This window comes from Erinaceus europaeus, chromosome 5 (genome assembly GCF_950295315.1).
Source record: "Erinaceus europaeus chromosome 5, mEriEur2.1, whole genome shotgun sequence".
Lineage (NCBI taxonomy): Eukaryota > Metazoa > Chordata > Mammalia > Eulipotyphla > Erinaceidae > Erinaceus > Erinaceus europaeus.
This window is the reverse complement of record NC_080166.1, coordinates 54,040,624-54,066,185: the sequence shown is the minus strand read 5'-3', so window position 1 is coordinate 54,066,185 and position 25,562 is coordinate 54,040,624.

Below are 25,562 nucleotides of genomic sequence, written 5' to 3'. Positions count from 1 at the left end.
CCTCCTGCTCACCCTTCACTATTGTAGATTTTTTTCCCCCCTGAACCTGTGATGCCGCTATCCCCAGGACCTGAGAGTTTTGAAGCTGTATGCTGGTGAAGGAAGAATAAAAGACTCATGACTCCAGCCCATGTCTAGCTAGGCTTTTTCTCCTGTTTCCTCACCATGATTTTTATGTGCCTAATAAACCCATGCTTCTTAAACCTCTCAGCAAAAGCCCAAAAAAAGTTTTAATTTTTTACTATCGGAAGGAATCAGCAGAGAACATCCATGTTATTCTCTGTGGACAGTCTTTTTTTAGGGCCACATCATGTGTTTTCTAGAAGCTGAGTGGAGCAGCTGATAGAGTGCATATGTTACGTGAGGATCTGGGTTCGAGGCCCCTGGCCCCCACCTGCAGGGTGGGGGAAGGAAGCTTCATGAGTGGTGGAGCAGTGCTGTCAGTATCTCTTTTCTCTGTCTCTTTACTTCTCTCTTTGTATCTCTTTACTTTCTCTTTCTCTTTATTTTTTATGTTAATAAACACATAAAGAATAGTAACAGATCCCTTAATAGGAGTATAGACCCTCCCTGTCCTGAAGTTCAAGGGTCAAATCTGGTGCAACTGCATTCACACTCCATACTCCTGCTAGAAAAAAAAAATCTATATATCTATATCTATATGGCTACTGAATTCTATGATGCGTTCTTGCATGGTGAGATGGGACATAATACGCCATACAAATAGAATTGCAAAATGTTGTCATTTGTTTCTTGATTTTGGATCCATCTAGAGAATTTTAAGTGAGGTTCTAATTTCATTTTTTAAAAATTATATTTATCTACTGTATAGAGACAGCCAGAAATTGAGAGAGAAAGAGGGATAGAGAACAACAGATACAAAGAGACACCTGCAGCCCTACTTCACCACTCATGAAGCTTCCCACCTGCAAGTGGGGACTTGAACCTGAGATGTTGGACACTGTAATGTGTGCACTTAACCAGGTATGCTATTGCCTGGATCCCAATACTTTCATATTTCTTAGTGTCTTGAATTACTTCCAGCTATCTCTCACTTATTAAATGAATTGAGGGTGGTGTTATCAACCCATGCTAATGATTAGTGGAGATAAAAAAAATAGACGGTCTCTCAGGAGGCTGGCAAGTGGAAACAGTGATAAGAGGCTGGCAAATGGAAATTCTGATAAATAGTAGTGGGAAGTATGATCATAGTGGAAATGCAGGAAGGAAACTAAAGCACCTGAGTATATAGCAGAAATTGGAAGAGGGAGACACTTACAATGAAGTAGTTCATTGGTGTCCTACTGCCACTTAACAAACCACTGCAAATTAAATAACTTCAAACAACACATATTTTCACCCCTCTTATAATTGTGGAGGCCAAGAGTCTAAAATTCAGGTATTGGTGGAGCTGCATTCCTTTTGAAAGACATAGGGGAGAATAAGTTTCTTTACCTTTACCAGCTTCTAGAGTCTGTCTGGAGTCCTTGTTTCTAGGACCCCTCCTAGCCAGCAGCTGTACCACTCTGCCCTCTGCTTCCATCACCAAATGCCACTAGTGCACTCCTCTTTTCACTTATAAAGACCTTGGTGGTTATGTTGGCGCCATCCAGATAGCCAGTATCCTCTCCATTTCAAATTTCTTAATTTAATAGTTTCTGTAAATTCTTTTTGCCAAGTAGCATAGACTACTCACAGGTTCTGAGGGCTAGAACATGAACATTTTGGCCTGGGGGTATTATTTTGCCTCCCACAGAGAGTTTGATTGTCTTAAAGGTCTCTTCTAGCTCCAAAATTCCATGGGTCGATTGGAGCCATGTCAGCAAGATTTGTTTCATTTAATTACTAGCCCTCACTGTGTACTCTCATTGTGCTCAGTGAAGAGACAACTTTGTGGTGTTCTAGTTCCTTCTGTATATCTTGACCTTTGGGCTGCTACAGAAGGAATCATGTGAGGGAATTAGAATATTTAATATCGAGTGTTTTAAAACTCAAGCTGCTTTGTGATAAACACAACAGTAACTAAAGGACATCTTTTGTCTCTTGCTGTGTCACAAAGCAAATCCTGATCCTACAAGCTTATTCTTTCCTCTTAGGTCATATTTATTCTATCTGTATCAAATGAGGCTTGAGAAAGAGTCACAAGACAATAATGGTTACTGTGGCCAAAAAAAAAAAAAAGTTCTTGAAACTATGGAAAGGCAGAGAGATGGACTATGTAGGTCTTCTGGAAACAGAGCAAGAAGCAGAGTAAAGATATGAGTCTTCACCATTTATGCAAATAAGCATGGGCAGCAAAGGTTCATTAGCACTGAAGAGCAGTTGTTTTGAAGGTCGTTGCCATTAAGGTTGGAGACAGTATCTTTGTTTATATGTTGTTTTGACTTTGACATTGACCTATTGCTTTGGCTACTTGAAGTTAGATGGTTTTTCCTGAGCCAAACCAGTTGTGGGACTAATTTGAGGTTGAGGGAAATTGACCTAGGAGTAAATAATTGAATGGAAATATTATTCCCTCTACTTAAATTTTTATTTTACTTTACTTACTTATTTTTATTTACCACTAGAGTTACTGCTGGGGTAAGATGCTGGCACTATGAATCTACCATTCCTGATAGCCGTTTTCTTCTTTTTCCTCTTCTTCTTCTCCTTCTCCTTCTCCTCCTTCTTCTTCCCCTAGTCCTCCTCCTTATCCTCCATGTTCTTCTTTCTAGTTTATTTGATAGACAGCTGCAGACCTGCTCCACAGCTCATGAAGCTCCCCCTTTGCACATGGGGAGCAGCTACTCGAACTCTGGTCCTTGTGTATCCTAATGGTCCTTGTATATAATAATGCACACACGCATTTCTGGGGATTGAACTGGGTACCATATGCTACTTTATCCACTTTGTTACCTCTCAGCCCACAATTTTTCATTTTTCCCTCAAGAGAGATGTAGTGAAGATAAGAGAGAGGGTAGAAAGGGAAAGAGAGAGAAACACAACACTCTTCCACCACCCATAGACTTCCTTGGTTTTGACCACAGTGATCACTTCTGGTGCTGAGTCTCAAACTCAAGGCAGATGGAAAGGACAACATTCTACCAGCTGAGCTCTGTCCACCCCCACCCCCATTGTGTGTTTAAGCCTTTTCCTTATTTTGTCCTTATTTGTATTTATAGAATTGCTGAAGACACTGTATTGCCCTCAGAGTTCTCGCCCTTTTCCTTTTTAACATAATCCAAATTGTATGCAAGTATCTGTTTCACCTTCTTATTAGCTAGGCTATTTCGGAATGCTGCCTCTTCCTTCAGCTCTGAAAATGGTAGATTTATTGGTCTAAGAATAATCCCAACATCCTGGCCAATGATTTGTTCAAGAATGATACATGGGGGCCAGGTGGTAGAGCATGTTACTATGAGGACCTGCATTCAAGCCTCATAGGATACCAGTAGGACTGGTTCAGAACGTCCTGAGGTCTTTGGTCACACCTGGAGAAGTACTGCTCGAGCCTAGCCTAGAAAGCTTTGTTCTGATCTAAGCCCAAGCTAGGTGTTTTCTCCCCCTTTCAGAACACTTATGATGATCTTTTGGAAATCCTTTTTAAAGGATATCTTATCTCAGTTTTCTATAACAAAATACCACAGACTTGGTTTTTCTTACCATTCTAGAGACTAGAAGTCTGACATCAAGGTGCCATCACAGTTGGTTCCTAGTGAGGTCTCTCCTCCTGCTTGATAGATTCTGCATTCTCTGTGTCCTCATAAGACATTTGCCCTGCGTGTGGGGGAGGGAATAGAGTGGGAGAAGGTTTGAGGGGGTGGGAGGGTGGGGATATCTTTGGAAGATTTTCTTATAATAAAAACAGTAGTCCTATTAGATTAAAGCCCATCCTTATGAACTCATTTAATCTTAATTATTTCCTTAAATACTTTATCTTAATTTAGACACTCTGGGGTTAGAGTTTCAACATAAGATGGGTGTGTGTGTGTGTGTGTGTGCAATTTTGATTCATAACAATGAGTCACATTTTTTTTTGAATTTTATGTATTGGATAGTGACAGAGGGAACTGGAGAGGAAGGAGAGAGAGAGAAATAGAGAGAGATAAAGGTGAAAATTGTCCTTTGCAGGTAGGGAGCAGAGACTTGAACCTGGGTACTTTTGCATTGTAAAATGTGTGCTCTGTGGGGTATGTCACTGCCTGGCCACTTGGAATCACTTTTTAAAACTTGACTGTAAAACCATAACAGACTGGATCGTGTGAAGAATTCTACAGATGGTGAGTTCCTGTTTTGCATATACATTACCATGTAGCCTCTGTTCTCCATAAGCAGGGGGAAATTTCAGGAGTGGTAGAGCAGTGTCACAGGTATCTCTTCCTCTCTCTCTTTCTCTCATCCTCTATGAAAAGGATAAAGAAAAAATTATCATTGCTAGTGATAGTATCTTCATGTAGGCACTGAGTCCAGCAATAAATCTGGTGGATGAAAAATGGACTAGGAGGTGGTCCAAGAGGTGGCACAGTGAATAAAGCACTGGATTCTCAACCATGAGGTCCTGAGTTCAATCCCTGGCAGCACGTGTAACCAAAGAGATGTCTGGTTCTTTCTTTCTCTCTCTTTGCCTATCTTTCTCATGAATAAATAAATAAATTCTTTAAAACAAACAAAAAAAAAAAAGAAAAATGGACCAGGAAAAGGCTCAGTGCAATAGGCATATGTGTGTGAAGTCCTGGGTTCAATATAACATGTAACGATTGACCAGTTGACTCAATGTTCAGGAACCACAGTTTTTAAGTTTTATTTAGAATATTATGGCAAAATAGAATTTTCCTTTTGTATACTTTAAATCTCTTACTAAGAACGTTTCCAAATTGTCTTAGGATTTAACATAATTTTGGTGCAGAAATTCTCTAAGGCACATCCTTTAGGTGAGTAATAAGATGTAATTTAAGAGTAAATTATTAGTGCTTAAGTCTCAGTCCTGCCACATGGTAATATGTGTGCAAAACAGGAACCCACCATCTGCAGAATTCTCCACACAACTCCCATGTGGTACAGGGACAAAATCCAGAGTCATGCAAATGAGGAGGTCCCTCTACCACAAAGCTGCATCCCTGGCTCCAGTCTGTTATAGTTTTATGGTAAAGTCTTAAAAAGTGATTCCAAGTGGCCGGGCAGTGACATACCCCACAGAGCACACATTTTACAATGTACAAGTATCCAGGTTTAAGCCTCTGGTCCCCATTTTCAGAGGGAAAATTTCATCAGTGGTAAAGGAGTGATGAATTCTCTCTCTCTCCTACCTCTCTCAAGTTATTAGTGCGTTCATTATTAGGTTCATTAAAATGCTTAAAACCACCCTGTTACAGATGCATTGGCTACTGTTTGACTCCATTATAATTTAAAAAATATAAATTCCTTAGAGAAATGTGAGACTACAACTCTTAAGAGATTTTAACTGTCTACAAAATATTATCACACATCATTAGAAGTGGATTTATTTGGATTTAAGTGTGGGCCAATGAACAATACACAATATCTATAGGAAAAACAATTTTTCTGTACTAAAAAAAGGTAGGTAGAATAGATTCTATTCATACATAAAAAATACTAGATGCCCCAGTCCTATTCTCTTTCATTTACACGATTATCAAACATTGCTATATTTCTGTGACAACTTGGTTCTTGTAATGCTATGACAACCTGCCTCCTCAATTCTGTCCACATGGGTCTGTTTCCTTTAGAGATAGAACTCTGCTTACCTCCCAAGCCAAGAAAGTCTGCATTAGTGAAAGATCTATGAAAACCCACTTTGATTAGAAACATATTTATTTTGAATTGAACTTCAAGTGATCTGGGCTTTGTTGACAACATTTGGCAAGACGGTCTCTGCCAAGGTTACAACTCATCTCTGCTGCCTTTTGAAGTCAGAGGCAGCCCTCATGACTGAGGGAATTGACAGAGAATTCTGCTTTAGATCAATTCTAACTGTCAGGAGAGGAGCTGTAACACATGTGATTGTGACAAAATGCAGTTAAAGGTCTTCATTGTGCTCACTGGATTGATTTGGATTCTTTCTTTCTGACATGGTCTACAGATGTACAAACAAAATTGAGGGAGAGTTCTGGAAGATATTTCATCAAATTCCTATTTACCATCTCTTCTTAATTCAACTCTCTACAATGCTCTCGTATCTATAATATTTTTTCTCTGCCATTTTGGAAAATGCTTGGGTTCATATAAATGTAATGTTGCTAATTATCATACTAGATACTTAGCTTTTAAAAAATATTTATTTATTTTCTTTTGTTGCCCTTGTTGTTTTATTGTTGTAGTTATTATTGTTGTTGTTATTGATGTCATCTTTGTTGGATAGAACAGAGAGAAATGGAGAGAGGAGGGGAAGACAGAGAAGGGGAGAGAAAGACAGACACCTGCAGACCTGCTTTGCTGCCTGTGAAGCGACTTCCCTGCAGGTGGGGAGCCAGGGCTCGACTCGGATCCTTATGCCGGTCCTTACACTTTGTGTGGCGCCACCTGTGCTACCACCTGACTCCCGGATATTTAACATTTAAAATTTTATTTTTATTTATTTACTTACTTGTCATCTGGGTTATTGCTGGGCTCAGTGCTGACAGTGCACATTCGTGACTCCTGGATGCTTTTTTATTTTATTATTTTTTTGCTTTTTTATTTGATAGGACAGAGAGCTATTGAGAATGAAGGGATAGACAAAGAAGGAGAGAGAAAGATAGATGCCTACATATCTGCTTCACCACTCATGAAGAATCCCTCTTGCAGGTAGAGAACAGAGGTTTGAACCTAGGTTCTTGTACATGGTTATATATGCACTTAACTTGGTACTCCACCGCCCAGCCCCCATATCTGAATATGGAGTGACTTTCAGGTTCTTTTCCTTGAATTTTTCAGTTGACTAATTATGTGAAAACAATTAGTAAATTTTATTATTTTTTTCAGGGATATACTTTATTTCTTTTTAAAATTTACTTATTGGGGAATTAATGTTTTACATTTGACAGTAAATACAACAGTTTGTACATGCATAACATTTCCCAGGTTTCCATATAACAATACAACCCCCACTAGGTCCTCTGTCATCCTTTTTGGACCTGTATTCTCCCCACCTACCCACCCCATAGTCTTACTTTGGTGCAGTACGCCAATTCCAGTTCAGGTTCTACTTGTTATTATTATTTTTTTTCTGAACTTGTTTTTCAACTTCTGCCTGAGAGTGAGATCATCCCATATTCATCCTTCTGTTTCTGACTTATTTCACTTAACATGAATTTTTCAAGCTCTATCCAAGATCGGCTGAAAATGGTAGATGAAGTCATCATTTTTTTAAATAGCTGAATAGTATTCCATTGTGTATATGTACCACAACTTGCTCAGCCACTCATCTGTAGTTGGACACCTGGGTTGCTTCCAGGTTTTGGCTATTATAAATTGTGCTGCCAAGAACATATGTGTACACAGATCTTTTTGGATGGGTGTGTTGTGGATATATCCCTGGAGGGGAATTGCAAGATCATTGGGTAGGTCCATTTCTAGCTTTCTGAGAGTTCTCCAGACTGTTCTCCACAGAGGTTGGACCAATTGACATTCCCACCAGCAGTGTAGGAGGTTTCCATAACCTCTCCAGCATTTGCTACTGTTACCTTTTCTGATGTATGACATTCTCACAGGAGTGAAGTGGTATCTCATTGTTGTCTTTATTTGCATGAATTTCTCTGACAATCAAAGACTTGGAGCATTTTTTTATGTGTTTCTTAGCTGTTTGGATCTCTTCTGTGGTGAATATTCTGTCTATGTCTTCTCCCCATTTTTGGGTGGGGTTGTTTTCTTGTGTTTGGGTTTGGCAAGCTCTTTATATATTTTGGTTATTAGTCTCTTGTATGATGTATGGCATGTAAAGATCTCCCATTCTGTGAGGGGTTTCTTGGCTTGGGTATTGTTTTCTTTTGCTGTGCAGAATCTTTTTAATTTGATGTAGTCCTGTAGGTTTATGCTTGCCTTAGCCTTCTTTATAACTGGATTAGTTTCATTGAAGATGTCTTTAAAATTTATGCAGAAAAGAGTTCTGCCAATATTTTCCTCTAAGTATCTGATAGTTTGTGGTTTAACATCCAAGTCCTTGATCCACTTGGGATTTACTTTTGCATTTGGTGAAAAATAGTGGTTCAGTTTCATTCTTCTGCATGTTTTAACCCATTTTTTCCAACACCATTTGTTGAAGAGACTCTGCTTTCCCCATTTAATATTCTGGGCACTTTTGTCAAAGATTAGGAGGGGAGGGGCTTACTTCTGGGCTCTCAATTCTATTTCACTGCTCAGTGTGTCTATTCATGTTCCAGTACCAACCAGTTTTGATGACAATGGCCCTATAATACAATTTGAGATCTGGGAGTGTGATGTCTACAGTTCTGTTCTTTCTCCCCAGGATTCTTTTGGAAATTCTAGGTCTTTTTCTGGTTCCAGATAAACATTTGTAGCATTTGTCCTATTCTCCTAAAATACGTGGTTGAGATCTTGATGGGGATAGGATTCAATTTGTAGATGGCTCTGGGTAGTATATTCATTTTGATTATGTTAATTCTTCCAACCCATGAACATGGAATATCTTTCCACTTCTTTGTGTCTTTTTCAATTTCCTTGAGTAGTGACTCCTAATTTTCAGTATACAAGTCTTCCACTTCTTTGGTTAGTTTTATTCCTATATATTTTATTGTTTTTATTGCTATAGTAAAAGGAATTGATTTCTGGATTTCAACTTCTTCTAACTCTGTGTTTGCTTAGAGGAATGCCACTGACTTTTGAATGTTAATTTTGTAGCCTGACACCTTACTGTATTGCCTGATGATTTCCAAAAGCTTTTTGCTAGATTCCTTAGGTTTTTCTATGTAGACTATCATGTCATCTGCAACTAGGGAGAGTTTGACTTCTTCTTTTCCAATATGTATCCCTTTAATTCCTTACTCCTGCCTGATTGCTATGGCAAGAACTTCCAACACTATGTTGAATAATAATGGTGAGAGTAGGCAGGCCTGTCTAGTACCTGATCTGAGGGGAAATGCTCTGTTTTTCAACATTGAGTATGATGTTGGCTGTAGGTTTGCTATATATATAGACTCCACTATCTTCAGGAATTTTCCATCTATTCCCATTTTTTGTAGTGTTTTGATCATAAAGGGATGTTGTATTTTGTCAAAGCCCTTCTCTGCATCTATTGATATGACCATGTGGTTTTTGATCTTGCTTTTATTGACGTGATGGATCATGTTGATAGATTTACATATATTAAACCAACTTTGCATCTCTGGGATAAAACCCACTTGGTCATGATGAACAATCTTTTTGATATACTGCTGTTATCTGGTTGGCTAGAATTTTGTTCAATATTTTAGCATCTATGTTCATCAGAGATATTGGTCTGTAGTTTTATCTTTTGGTTGTGTCCCTGTCTGCTTTTAGTATCAAAGTGATATTGGCTTCATAGAAGCTAGAAGGGAGTATTCCAGTCTCTTCAATATTCTATAAGACTTTTAAAAGTAGTGTTATGGGAGTCGGGTTGTAGTGCAGCGGGTTAAGCGCAGGTGGCGCAAAGCACAAAGACCGGCATAAAGATCCTGGTTCGAACCCCGGCTCCCCACCTGCAGGGGAGTCGCTTCACAGGCGGTGAAGCAGGTCTGCAGGTGTCTATCTTTCTCTCCTCCTCTCTGTCTTCCCCTCCTCTCTCCATTTCTCTCTGTCCTCTCCAACAACGACAACAACAATAATAACTACAACAATAAAACAACAAGGGCAACAAAAGGGAATAAATAAAATAAATATTAAAAAAAAGTTAAAAGTAGTGGTATTATTTCTTCTTTGAAGATTTTGTAGAATTCATTTGTAAAACCATCTGGTCCAGGACTTTTATTTTTGGGAAGGTTTTTGATAACTCTTTCAATTTCATTAGCTGTGATTAGCTAATTTCATTAGCTGTTCGTGTTACCTAGTTCCTCTTTACTTAATTTTGGAAGTTCGTATGTATCTAGGAACTCGTCCATTTCTTGCAGGTTCTCTAGCTTGATGGCATATAGTTGTTCATAGAAGTCTCGCATGATATGCTGAATTTCTGTGATATCTCCTCTTTCATTTATTATCTGATTTATTTGGGTCTTCTCCCTTTTTTTGTTTTGTGAGTCTGGGTAAAGGTTTGTACATTTTGTTCACTCTTTCAAAGAACCAACATTTACTTTCATTGATCTTTTGTATGGTTTTCTTATTTTGAATGCTATTTATTTCTGCCCTAACTTTAGTTATTTTTGTAAAAGTAGACAAAGATGTACTTTGTGGGATCTTATAGATAAAGTAACAGTGATCTTTATAACAATACTGACCCTTAGTCTAGAATTCCCTCTGGGGTAAGTAGAAACAAGTTATCATGACAACCAGCCCATGGACACATTTGAGCTAAAACACTGGGTGGTTTAGAGACTTGCTCAAGGGTATATACTGAGGAAGTGATGGGGACAGGGATCAGTCGCCAATAGTCAAGTGCCAATGTTTTTAGAAATGTAAACCACTGGACATTCCCCTGAAAGAATGAATGAGAAAGTCAATTACTTATTTTTATTGCCACCATGGTTACTGTTGGGGCTCAGTGCTGACACTTTGAATCCACTGCTCCTGGTGGCCAGTTTTTCCTTTTTGTTTTTTTTTTGTCTTTCACATTTTTATTAGATAGGACAGAGAGAAATTGAGAGAGCCAAGGAGATAAGAAGGGGGAGAGAAAGAGAGACACCTGCAGACCTGCTTAATCACCTTTGAAGTGGCTTTCCTGTAGGTGGGGAGTGGGGGCTTGAACCCTGGAACACTGGTTCTTGTGCTTAGTGTTAAGTGTGCTTAACCAGACCCGCCACTGCCCAGCCCCAAAAGTCAATTTTTATTTGTAATTTAATAATGGTTTTCAAAATCAGAAGGTTATAAAAGTTCACATTGCATCCACCACGGTCCTGTGCTCCCCCACGGCTCCATAACCTCCGAAGTTATGTCATGAAGCCTCACTTTGACTGAGAGGGTTGTATTTTATAGTCAGTAGGTCATTATTTCAGTTTAGAGGATTCTTGAGCATACAGAACACCTGTTCTTACTTCCTACTTCTTGACCACCCTCTCTCATTCCTGTATGTATGTCCCTACTCTCTTTTCTCAGTGTTCTGCCATACCCCTCTCATTCTATGGTTTTGTTAATGTCTCCTTTCTTAAATAAATAATTAAAAAAAAAAAATCTTCCAGTCTCGTTTCTCAGGATTCAGAATTCTGACATCTACTTGCTACTTTTGATTAGCAAAGCCAGGAATGATAGCATTAGAAACAATAACTGCTCCTCGATAGGGAAGACCCAACATTTTAGGATGTCCATGCATTCAGAAGTTCTTTAGTGACAGGCTGGGAGTATAGATCGATCTGCCAACGCCCATGCTCAGCAGGGAAGCAATTACAGAAGCCAGACCTTCCACCGTCTGTACCCCATAATGTCCCTTGGTCCATGCTCCCAGAGGGATAAAGAATAGGAAAGCTATCAGGGAGGGGGTGGGATATGGAGTTTTGGTGGTGGGAATTGTGTGGAGTTGTACCCCTCTTATCCTATGGTTTTTGTCAGTGTTTTCATTTTGTAAATGAAAATCATATATACATATGCATATACATGAAGTTCTCCAGTAAACAGGAAATATAAAGAAACTTGGATTTCGGAGTGCCGGAAGATGGCGGCCTGAGAAGTCGCTAACAGCGAGTGCTCTGATCGCATCGTCAGCAACGGTAGGATTTTCTGCCTTTAGTAGGCCAGTCAATAAGGGGGCACACCAAAGAAGTGATTACAATTTAATTTGGGTTAAGAATTAGAGTAAAGGTGACACGGACTAGCGGGGCGCCAGAATTCCCAGGCGGCACCGGGCAAGGCGAGTGAACCGGGCATTGTCCTCCGCCAGCCCAGGAAGGCGGCTCCTTCGCCGGTTGCAGAGCGCAGCGGGCAGAGGACCTGGAGAGAGCACTTTAGCTCGGGGGCTGCCTCTTGGGAGTCTCCAGGGTCCACCGCGACCCTGAGGGCGGATCCAAAGACTTCTCGAGTATAGCTCTCATTGGATCAAAGGACTTGGAGCTAGTTTTCATTTTTGAGAAATCCTTTAAAAAAGTCTGGAGGGGGGGGTTTCCCGGAAGATGGAAGACTGAGAAGCGGCTAGCTCCGGACACATCTCATGTAAACAATAGGATTTTCTGCCTTTAGCAGGCCAGCCAATAAGGGGCCATAGCGGTGACAACAAGGAGGTGTCTATAACTTAATTTGGGTTAAGAATTAGAGTAGGGGAAAAAATTCTTTTTTCTTCCTTTTAATTTTCAAGCACATATCCTTCCCGCCGCCCCCCCCCCCCCCATAAGCAGTGCCTGGGACCAGCTACTAGCAGGATACCCCATACCACCAAACAGGGTTTTTTGTTTGTTTTTTTTTAAATTCACTGATACACATTTGGGAAGTTGATCGCACTGCTCTTTAATTACAACTCTTCTTCTTATCCCTTTTCTCTCTCTTATCTCCCTCTATCTCTCTCTTTTTTTTTTTAATCTTGTCATACACTTCTTTCTTCTTTGCCTTTCTGAATTTGTGAATTACTTTGGGGAAGAAATCTGACCCAGAGTGGACTCTCTATGTGTGTATCTCTGCTCTAGTTCCCTTTACACTCTTGTTACCCCTAGAATATACACTGGATAGTAGATTTGCATAACTGTCTATTCTTGCTATCCTCTCTTTCGTTTCACTTTCTTCACTGGGATTTGGTTACTATTTTTTCACGGACTGGAGAAATTGTTTGGCTAATTGGTAACGATTAAACTCCTTCAATATTTACTTCAGTTGCTACTGTTATTCCGGAGGTTGGTGAGTGCAATTGTCATAAAGGTATTTAGTACAGTGTTACTTGTGCTCAAAACACAACAACTGAGGAACAACAGAGCATTAATAAAAAAAAAAGAGAGAAACACATAAATAAAAAAAAATGGGTAGATAAAAACAAATAAAACTGCTACCCCAATGAATGAAGACAAGAGCCCAGAAGAAACCACAAATCAGTCAGAAGTAACCATAGATAAGAAAAGTATGCAAGCAATAATAAACTTATTAATCACAGAAATGAAAACAACATTGGAGGAAAGGAATGGCAGTATTAGGGAAACAACAGTTGAGACCCCCAAGGAAAATACTGATTATCTTGAGGCAATTAGAGAACTGAAAGCTGAAATAGCTGTAATGAAGAAAGAAGCTGAGGCAAGGGAAAGCAGACTAACAGAAGCAGAAAACAGAATTAGTCAGACAGAGGATGAGTTAGAGAAAACTAAGAAAGAGGTGAAAGAGCTTAAAAAGAGATTGAGAGACACTGAAAACAACAACAGAGACATATGGAATGATCTCAAAAGAAGTAACATTCGTATAATTGGCCTGCCAGAGGAAGAAAGAGAGGAAGGGGAAGAAAACATTCTAGAGGAAATAATACAAGAAAACTTCTCAGACCTGAATAATAGAAAGGATATCAAGGTTCAAAAGGCGCAGAGAGCACCAAACAGAATCAACCCAGACCTGAAGACACCAAGACACATCATAGTCACAATGAGAAGAAGTAAGGATAAAGAAAGGATCCTAAAGGCTGCAAGAGAGAAACAAAAAGTCACATACAGGGGAAAATCCATAAGACTATCTGCAGATTTCTCAACTCAAACTCTAAAAGCCAGAAGGGAGTGGCAAGATATCTATGGAGCCCTGAATGAAAAAGGGTTTCAGCCAAGGATAATATATCCTGCTAGACTTTCATTCAAGCTAGATGGAGGGATTAAAACCTTCTTAGACAAACAACAGTTAAAGGAGGCAACTATCACCAAGCCGGCCCTGAAAGAGGTACTAAAAGACCTCTTATAAACAAGAACATCACTATAATACTTGCAATATATCAGAGTAAACAAATTGTTTTTTAGAACAATGGCACTACAATACATTAAATCCATAATATCAATAAATGTCAATGGCTTAAACTCACCCATCAAAAGGCACAGGGTGGGGGGATGGATCAGAAAACATAACCCAACCATATGCTGCTTGCAAGAATCCCATCTGTCACAACAAGATAAACACAGACTTAAAGTGAAAGGATGGAAAACTATCATACAGGCTAACGGTCCACAAAAAAGGGCAGGAACAGCCATTCTCATCTCAGACACGATAGATTTTAAATTAAATAAAGTAATAAAAGATAGGCAAGGACATTACATAATGATTAGAGGCTCAATCATCCAAAAAGACTTAACAATCATTAACATCTATGCACCCAATGAGGGACCATCTAAATAAGCCAAGCACTTACTGAAAGAATTTCAAAAATACATCAATAGTAATACAATAATAGTGGGAAACTTCAATACCCCACTCTCACACTTAGACACATCAACAAAGCAGAGAACCAATAAAGATACAAGAGAATTGAATGAAGAGATTGACAGACTAGACCTCTTGGACATTTTCAGACTCTTCCACCCCAAAAAACTGGAATACACCTTCTATTCAAATCCACATAACACATACTCAAGGATGGACCACATGTTAGGCCACAAAGACAGCATCAATAAATTCAAGAGCATTGAAATCATCCCAAGTATCTTCTCAGACCACAGTGGAGTAAAACTAACTTTTAACAACAAACGGAAAATTATTAAAAGACATAGAATTTGGAAACTAAACAACATGCTCCTTAAGAACCACTTGGTCAGAGACTCACTCAAATAGGAAATTCAAATGTTCCTGGAAACTAATGAAAACGAAGATACAACCTATCAAAATATTTGGGACACAGCGAAAGCAGTACTGAGAGGGAAACTTATAGCCATACAATCACATATTAAACACCAAGAAGAAGCCCAAATGAACGACCTTACTATACACCTCAAGGACTTAGAGGAAGAGGAACAAAGGAACCCTAAAGCAACCAGAAGGACAGAAATCACTAAAGTTAGAGCAGAAATAAACAACATCGAAAATAAAAGAACCATACAAAAGATCAATGAAGCCAAATGTTGGTTCTTTGAAAGATTAAACAAAATTGACAAACCCCTAGCCAGACTCACCAAACAAAAAAGAGAAAAGACTCAAATTAATAGAATTGTAAATGATACAGGAGATATCACAACTGACACCACAGAAATCCAGAGAATTCTGCGAAACTTCTATAAAGAACTATATGCCACCAAGCTAGAGAATCTGGAAGAAATGGAACAATTCCTAGAAACCTATGCACTTCCAAAACTGAACCAAGAAGAACTACAAAATCTAAATGCACCAATCACAGACAAAGAAATTGAAACCGTTATTAAGAATCTCCCCAACAACAAAAGTCCTGGACCAGATGGCTTCACAAACGAATTCTACAAAACTTTCAGGAAACAGTTAATACCCATACTTCTTAAGCTATTCCATAAGATTGAAGAAACAGGAATACTTCCTTCCACCTTTTATGAAGCCAACATCATCCTGATACCAAAAGCTGATAGGGACACAACAAAAAAGGAAAACTACAGACCAATATCTCTGATGAACATAGATGCCAAAATATTAAACAAGATCTTGGCCAACCGGATACAGCAACACATCAAAAAGATTGTTCATCATGACCAAGTGGGATTCATCCCAGGAATGCAAGGCTGGTTCAACATCCGTAAATCAATCAATGTCATTCATAACATCAATAAAAGCAAAGCCAAAAACCACATGATTATCTCAATAGATGCAGAGAAAGCCTTTGACAAAATCCAACACCCATTCATGCTCAAAACTCTACAAAAAATGGGAATAGATGGGAAATTCCTCAAGATAGTGGAGTCTATATATAGCAAACCTACAGCCAACATCATACTCAATGGACAGAAGCTGAAAGCATTCCCCCTCAGATCGGGGACTAGACAGGGCTGTCCACTGTCACCGTTACTCTTCAACATAGTATTGGAAGTTCATGCCATAGCAATCAGGCAAGAGAAAGAAATCAAAGGGATACAGATTGGAAGGGAAGAAGTCAAGCTCTCACTATTTGCAGATTATATGATAGTATACATAGAAAGACCTAAAGAATCCAGTAGAAAATCACTGGAAGTTGTTAGGCAATATAGCAAGGTATCAGGCTACAAAATCAATGTACAAAAATCAGTGGCATTTCTTTATGCAAACACTAAATCTGAAGAAGAAGACATCCAGAAATCACTCCCATTCACTGTTTCAGCAAAATCAATCAAATACCTAGGAATAAAGTTGACCAAAGAAGTGAAAGACTTGTATGCTGAAAACTATGAGTCGCTACTCAAGGAGATAGAAACTGATACCAAGAAATGGAAAGATATCCCATGCTCATGGATTGGAAGAATAAATATCATCAAAATGAACATTCTCCCCAGAGCCATATACAAATTTAATGCAATACCCATCAAAGTTCCACCAAGCTTCTTTAAGAGAATAGAACAAACACTACAATCATTTATCTGGAACCTGAAAACACCTAGAATTGCCAAAACCATCTTGAGGAAAAGAAACAGAAATGGAGGCATCACACTCCCAGACCTTAAACTATATTATAAAGCCATCATCATCAAAACAGCATGGTACTGGAACAAAAATAGGCACACAGACCAGTGGAACAGAATTGAAAGCCCAGAAGTAAATCCCAACACCTATGGGCATCTAATCTTTGATAAGGGGGCCCAAAGGATTAAATGGAAGAAGGAGGCTCTCTTCAATAAATGGTGCTGGGAAAACTGGGTTGAAACATGCAGAAGAATGAGATTGAACTACTTTATCTCACCAGAAACAAAAATCAACTCCAAATGGATCAAAGACCTAGATGTCAGACCAGAAACAATCAAATACTTAGAGGAAAACATTGGTAAAACACTTTCCCATCTACACCTCAAGGATATCTTCGATGAATCAAACCCAATTGCAAGGAAGACCAAAGCAGAAACAAACCAATGGGACTACATCAAATTGAAAAGCTTCTGCACATCCAAAGAAACTATTAAACAAACAGAGAGACCCCTCACAGAATGGGAGAAGATCTTTACATGCCAGACATCAGACAAGAAACTAATCACCAAAATATATAAAGAGCTCAGCAAACTTAGCCACAAAAAAGCAAATGACCCCATCCAAAAATGGGCAGAGGAAATGAACAAAACACTCACCACAGAGGAGATCCAAAAGGCTAACAAACATATGAAAAACTGCTCTAGGTCACTGATTGTCAGAGAAATGCAAATTAAGACAACACTAAGATACCACCTCACTCCTGTAAGAATGGCATACATCAAAAAGGACAGCAGCAACAAATGCTGGAGAGGATGTGGGGACAGAGGAACCCTTTTACATTGCTGGTGGGAATGTAAATTGGTACAGCCTCTGTGGAGAGCAGTCTGGAAAACCCTCAGAAGGCTAGACATGGACCTTCCATATGACCCAATAATTCCTCTCCTGGGGTTATACCCCAAGGACTCCATAACACCCAACCAAAAAGAGGTGTGTACTCCTATGTTCATAGCAGCACAATTCATAATAGCTAAAACCTGGAAGCAACCCAGGTGCCCAACAACAGATGAATGGCTGAGAAAGCTGTGGTATATATACACAATGGAATACTATGCAGCTATCAAGAACAATGAACTCACCTTCTCTGACCCATCTTGGACAGAGCTAGAAGGAATTATGTTAAGTGGACTAAGTCAGAAAGTTAAAGATGAGTATGGGATGATCCCACTCATCAACAGAAGCTGACTTAGAAGATTTGAAAGGGAAACTAAAAGCAGGACCTGATCAAATTGTAAGTAGGGCACCAAAGTAAAAACCCAGTGGTGAGGAGTAGACATGTAGCTTCCTGGGCCAGTGGGGGGTGGGAATGGGCGGGAGGGATGGGTCACGGTCCTTTGGTGATGGGAATGGTGTTTATGTACACTCCTAGCAAAATGTAGTCATATAAATCAGTAGTTAATTAATATGAGAGGGGGAAATCAATTGTATGTCTCAAAGGTTCTCAAAAGACAAACTGAATCTTTTTAATAGATAGGCTACGTATTTGATATGCGGACTCTCTCAAAAGCCTAGACCAAGTAGATTAGAAGCTTCCAATAGCACAGCTATATACAAGATACTGGGTACTGTACAGCAAACCATAACAAAGGGACTTTTCAAAGTTAACTCAATTAACAAATAATGTGTGGGTAATATTAACTATTGATTGTCTTTTTGAACCCTAAGACAGCAGGAACCTCACATCTTCACTATAGAGCCCCTACTTCCCCCAGTCCTGGCACCCTTGGATAGGGCTCACTTTCCCGTATGCTTCTCCCATTCCATACCAAATAATATTGCATCCGCCGATCACAACCTAACCAAAGCAACGATTGCCATCTCAACATGCTTCACCTCAGAGTGTATCCAGAGACTTCACGTGTGGAGTGACAACCCTTCAGCTTCATTACTCGGGTGAGACCTTTCCTTTTATAGTACACTCTAATTTCATCTCAGGTAGTTCACTTTCTAACAAAGTCCCATAACCTAGACATATACCAGTTTCTGTGAAAGAGAGCGTATGTGCACACGTATCCATAAACTACTGCAAAATATATACCTGAAAGCAGCATTACACTAGAGTTTGCAGTGAGTACCTCCCCAACACTTCCTCTCCACTATTCCAATCTTGGGATCCATGTTTGCTCAACAAATTGATTGGCTTTGTATGTTAACTCTCTTTTCAATCACCAGGTTCCAGATGCCACCAGGATGCTGGCTAGGCTTCCCTGGATTGAGGACCCCACCAATGTGTCCTGGAGCTCAGCTTCCCCAGAGACACACCTTACTAGGGAAAGAGAGAGGCAGACTGGGAGTATGGACCGACCAGTCAACACCCATGTTCAGCAGGGAAGCAATTACAGAAGCCAGACCTTCTACCTTCTGCAACCCTCAACGACCCTGGGTCCATGCTCCCAGAGGGCTAGAGAATGGGAAGGCTATCATGGGAGAGGGTGGGTTATGGGGATTGGGTGGTGGGAATTGTGTGGAGTTGTACCCCTCCTACCTTATGCCTTTGTTCACTAATCCTTTCTTAAATTAAAAATTTAAATAAATAAAAAAAAAAAAAAAAAAAAAAAAGAACTTCAGAAAAGTTGGGTTGACAGCCTGACATTTTCAGAAGCAGAAAAAGTGAGGAAAGCAGGCATAGCAGTTCAGAAAAGCAGAGCTTGCTCAGGCCCATGAGTTTACTCACTAGTATTCCTGTTTCCTAACTCACAGCAACAAAATTCCATTGCTGTAAGGTACAATATTTACTGATAATAATTGTGGAGCTCCGTGGCCAGAAAGACATTCTGTTACTAAAGCCAAAAGAGGGTCCACTACCTGGTGGCACAGAAAGTTAAACTTCTGTCACATCAGCTTTTACATGAAGGGGAATTTGCTTTATTGTCATTTGAACTACCAGTCAATGGTTAGAATTTACTAACTCACCCCCCCTCCATCTCAAGGAATGCCAGCCTTTTATACAGGTCACAGTGCTGGAGGTCAGGGAAGCCTGGAGCTAGATTTAGGGGAATCAGGAAGGGGATTGAAGTGTCCCATTTCTGGGACCAGGTTTCTTAACTCTCCTGGCAGAACAAAGTCCTTAGTGGATCCTAGCTATTCTGTACTGTTAAAGGGGCAAGACCAGCAGGATTTGAATCTTTGAGGCTGTCCTGTTTCCAAATCTGACTTTACCAATCCCAGATCATCCATCTCCCTTTAGTGCCATATCAGATAGCTCGCTCCTTTTGTGGCCCAGTTTCATTGTACTCAAGAAGTCAATTAAAAATAAAAGGAAAGATTTCCACAGAAAAAAAAAAAAAAAAAAAAAAAAAAAAAAAAAAAGTTCCACCAGGCTTCTTTAAGAGAATAGAACAAACACTACAATCATTTATCTGGAACCTGAAAACACCTAGAATTGCCAAAACCATCTTAAGGAAAAGAAACAGAAATGGAGGCATCAAACTCCCAGAACTTAAACTATATTATAAAGCCATCATCATCAAAACAGCATGGTACTGGAACAAAAATAGGCACACAGACCTGTGGAACAGAATTGAAAGCTCAGAAGTAAATCCCAACACCTATGGGCATCTAATCTTTGATAAGGGGGCCCAAAGTATTAAATGGAAAAAGGAGGCTCTCTACAATAAATCGTGCTGGGAAACCTGGGTTGAAACATGCAGAAGAATGTAATTGAACCACTTTATCTCACCAGAAACAGAAATCAACTCCAAATGGATCAAAGACCTAGATGTCAGACCAGAAACAATCAAATACTTAGAGGAAAACATTGGTAAAACACTTTCCCACCTATACCTCAAGGACATCTTTGATGAATCAAACCCAATTGCAAGGAAGACTAAAGCAGAAACAAACCAATGGGACTACATCAAATTGAAAAGCTTCTGCACATCCAAAGAAACTATTAAACAAACAGAGAGACCCCTCACAGAATGGGAGAAGATCTTCACATGCCAGACATCAGTCAAGAAACTAATCACCAAAATATATAAAGAACTCAGCAAACTTAGCCGCAAAAAAGCAAATGACCCCATCCAAAAATGGGCAGAGGAAATGAACAAAACATTCACCACAGAGGAGATCCAAAAGGCTAACAAACATATGAAAAACTGCTCTAGGTCACTGATTGTCAGAGAAATGCAAATTAAGACAACACTAAGATACCATCTCACTCCTGTAAGAATGGCATGCATCAAAAAGGACAGCAGCAACAAATGCTGGAGAGGATGTGGGGACAGAGGAACCCTTTTACATTGCTGGTGGGAATGTAAACTGGTACAGCCTCTGTGGAGACCAGTCTGGAAAACTCTCAGAAGGCTAGACATGGACCTTCCATATGACCCAATAATTCCTCTCCTGGGGTTATACCCCAAGTACTCCATAACACCCAACCAAAAAGAGTTGTGTACTCCTATGTTCATAGCAGCACAATTCATAATAGCTAAAACCTGGAAGTAACCCAGGTGCCCAACAACAGATGAGTGGCTGAGAAAGCTGTGGTATATATACACAATGGAATACTATGCAGCTATGAAGAACAATGAACCCACCTTCTCTGACCCATCTTGGACAGAGCTAGAAGGAATTATGTTAAGTGAACTAAGTCAGAAAGATAGAGATGAGTATGGGATGATCCCACTCATCAACAGAAGCTGACTTAGAAGATCTGAAAGGGAAACTAAAAGCAGGACCTGATCAAATTGTAAGTAGGGCACCAAAGTAAAAACCCAGTGGTGAGGGGTAGACATGTAGCTTCCTGGGCCAGTTGGGGGTGGGAGTGGGCGGGAGGGATGGGTCACAGTCCTTTGGTGGTGGGAATGGTTTTTATGTACACTCCTAGCAAAATGTAGACATATAAATCAGTAGTTAATTAATATGAGAGGGGGAAATCAATTGTATTTCTCAAAGTTTCTCAAAAGACAAACTAAATCTTTTTAATATATAGGCTATGTATTTGATATGCGGACTCTCTCAAAAGCCTAGACCAAGTAGATTAGAAGCTTCCAATAGCACAGCTATATACAAGATACTGGGTACTGTCCAGCAAACCATAACAAAGGGACTTTTCAAAGTTAACCCAATTAACAAATAATGTGATGATAATATTAACTATCGATTGTCTTTTTGAACCCTAAGACAGCAGGAACCTCACATCTTCACTATAGAGCCCCTACTTCCCCCAGTCCTGGCACCCTTGGATAGGGCCCACTTTCCCGTATGCATCTCCCAATCCAAACCAAATAATATTGCATCCGCCGATCACAACCTAACCAAAGCAACGATTGCCATCTCAACATGCTTCACCTCAGACTGTATCCAGAGACTTCACGTGTGGAATGACAACCCTTCAGCTTCATTACTCGGGTGAGACCTTTCCTTTAATAGTACACTCTAATTTCATCTCAGGTAGTTCACTTTCTAACAAAGTCCCATAACCTAGATATACACCAGTTTCTGTGAGAGAGAGCTTATGTGCACACGTATCCATAAACTACTGCAAAATATATACCTGAAAGCAGGATTACACTAGAGTTTGCAGTGAGTACCTCCCTAACACTTCCTCTCCACTATTCCAAGCTTGGAATCCATGATTGCTCAACAAACTGTTTGGCTTCATATGTTAACTCTCTTTTCAATCACCAGGTTCCAGATGCCACCAGGATGCTGGCTAGGCTTCCCTGGATTGAAGACCCCACCAATGTGTCCTGGAGCTCAGCTTCCCCAGAGACACACCCTACTAGGGAAAGAGAGAGGCAGACTGGGGGTATGGACTGACCAATCAACGCCCATGTTCAGCGGGGAAGCAATTACAGAAGCCAGACCTTCTACCTTCTGCAACCCTCAACGACCCTGCGTCCATGCTCCCAGAGGGACAGAGAATGGGAAAGCTACCATGGGAGGGGGTGGGTTATGGGGATTGGGTGGTGGGAATTGTGTGAAGTTGTACCGCTCCTACCTTATGCTTTTGTTCACTAATCCTTTCTTAAATAAAAAAATTAAAAAAAAAAAAAAAACTTGGATTTCAGGACACACAGTAATGTTACCAGGGACTGACTCCAAGTGTCCCAAATTAATAGACAAATCTCTAGAAGTTTAATTAGTTCTAGAGATTACTATAAAATTGGCATCCATGCTGCTTGATTGGTTGCCTGAAATTAGAAGACAGGTCAGAGCAGTCAGGCAAGAATATCCATAGTTCAGTTATTTTGGTCTAGTTTTTGCTTTGGAATATCTACTAGTGTTTTAAAGTTTCTTCTTGAAAACCTCAATTACATGTAAATATGGTCATAAATGATATATGGTCATTTATATTTTTATTTTACTTGAGTCAAAACATATCAGGCTGGGGAGGCAACATAATGGTTTTGCAAAAAGCTTTTCATGCATGAGGCTCCAAAGCTCCCAAGCTCAAGCCCTAGTACTGCCATAAGGCAGAGTTGAGCAGTGCTCACATCTAAAAATAAAATCAAACAAGCATCCCTTACAAATATAAAATTTAAATTTCTTTAGATGTCAAATATCTTCTTTTTTTAAAAAAGATTTTATTTATTCATCAATGAGAAAGATAGGGAGAGAGAGAAAGGGAGAGAAAAAGGGAGGGAGAAAGAGAGAGAGAGAGAGAGTGAGATAGAGAGAGAGAGAGAGAGTGAGAAAGAGAGAGAGAGAGAGAGCCAGACATTATTCTGGTACATGTGCTGCCAGGGATTGAACTCAGGACCTCATGCTTAAGTATCAAATGATTTATCCACTGCTCCACCTTCTGGACCATGTCAAATCTTTTCTAGGTACTGGAATGACTAGAAAATGTAGTAGCTGGGTGAAAGAGCAGTCTTCTTTTTTTTTTTCTTCTGTTTTTGCTTTTATTGCTGCTCTAAACACCCTTTATACATCATCAATTAGCATCAGGTGCAAAGGCTAAGGTCACATCAATTAGCATCAGCTGAAAAAGGTTAAGGTCATATCAGTATTAGGTGAAAAGGTTAAGGTCACATCAATTAGCATTAATTGAAAAGGTTAAGGTCACATCAATAAACATCAGGTGCAAAGGTTAACATCACATCAATCATGCAAAACTTGAGTTTTAAAGCAATCATGAGTTTTCTGTAAGGGTGGAATCCTGACATTGCAAACCCTAGGTATGGAGAAAAGCTCATTTGTTTTGCTTAACATAATAAAGTAAAGCCTTGACTATTTGGCTAGTATATACTACTTAACTATATAGGCTATATAGACTATATTTTGTTGTAACAAAATTATAACATATTACAACAAATAACCGAAGTAACAAAATTGAGATAGACAACAACAAATAACAGAAATTATCACAACATTTGCAAATGAAATTAAAGTCCAAAGTCAATTGGACTGCGTAGCCATTCAGGAGTTAAGTGGGCAAGGGACAGGGTAAAAACCACCAGACAGCCTATTTCACTCATTTCCAACTTGCAAGTCAAGACAAAAAGAAAGAGCAGATAAACCAAGAGTTCCAGGTCACAGCCCTACAACAGAATACATGTAGTCTGTTTACCCTTGATAACACAGTAGTTGGTGGGGGAGGCTGTCCAGGGTGATGGTATCGTACTTGGACCCTTGCAGTTACAGAGGCAGCGTGCTGATGTCCTTTATAAAAGAGAGCCCTGGGGGGTTGGGCAGTAGTGCAGCAGGTTAAGTGCAGGTGGCGCAAAGCACAAGGACTGGAGTAAGGATCCCAGTTTGAGCCCCTGGCTCCTCACTTGTAGGGGAGCCGCTTCACAAGCGGTGAAACAGGTCTGCGGGTGTCTATCTTTCTCTCCCCTTCTCTGTCTCCCCTTCTCTCTTGATTTCTCTCTGTCTTATCCAACAACATCAATGGCAACAATAACAATAAGGGCAATAACAAGGGCAACAACAAGGGCAACAAAAATGGGAGAAAATGGCCTCCAGGAGTAGTGAATTTGTAGTGCAGCCACCGAGCTCCAGCAGTAACCCTGGAGGGGCGGGGGAAGAAAGAATTGGTCCTGGGGAGGATAATACACAGGTGCAGTGGTCCAGACCCTCAAGATGTTGTGCTGTGTTATGCTTAGTCACTTTCCTCTCCCCCAGATCTTGTGTTACCTCCTGGACTTAAGAACTTTCATTTCAAAGCATCCTTTCCAACAAGACTTTGCCTTTACTTTTTCCTTTGGGACCTTTGATCTCTTGTTAATTTTTTTTCCCTTCCCATATCTGTGACCTTGGGAGAACTACTGCAGTTTGCAATGGAGGGAATAGGGACACAGTACTCTGGTGGTGGAAACTATAAGAAATAAAACCCTTACTATCCTATAATTTTGTAAATCAATATTAAATAACTAATAAAAATGCTGTGTGACGGTTGATCTTATGTCTCTAGGTCTAATTCCCATTTGCTTAGGGAATGAACTCATATGATCTCTAAAGATACTCTCAATGCTGCTATCCTAGGATGCTGTACCACTAGATCTATCATGAGGCTTTCAGACTGCTCAGCGAGACTAACCCCAATCACCCACATAATGGTTATGATTCTCTAAGTCTAGGTTGAAGTAGGTGGTGTGCTTTTAACAGAGCCAAGTGATGATTAGCATTTGTTGGAAAGCCACACTAAACCCAAAGGCTTATTTAGTAAAGCTTTCTTTCCAAAAACCCAGTCAAGGTAATTGACTGTGAAGTTTTAGTCATTCAGTTTTTTTTTTCTAGTTCACATTCTGAGCTCATACTCAGAGGGGCAATGTTGATTGGGAAAAAGAAACTGCCTTCTCTTTAGAAAACTTGGGATATTCAGAAGACTGTTCTCCTAATTTAGAGGCCTCCAAATTTAGTAGTTATGAATACAGGTGATATTAGAGTAATTATGGAAGTCAGTGATAGATCAATATTATTTCAGGTGACATCAGAACTCATAAAGATGGTGAGAAAGAACG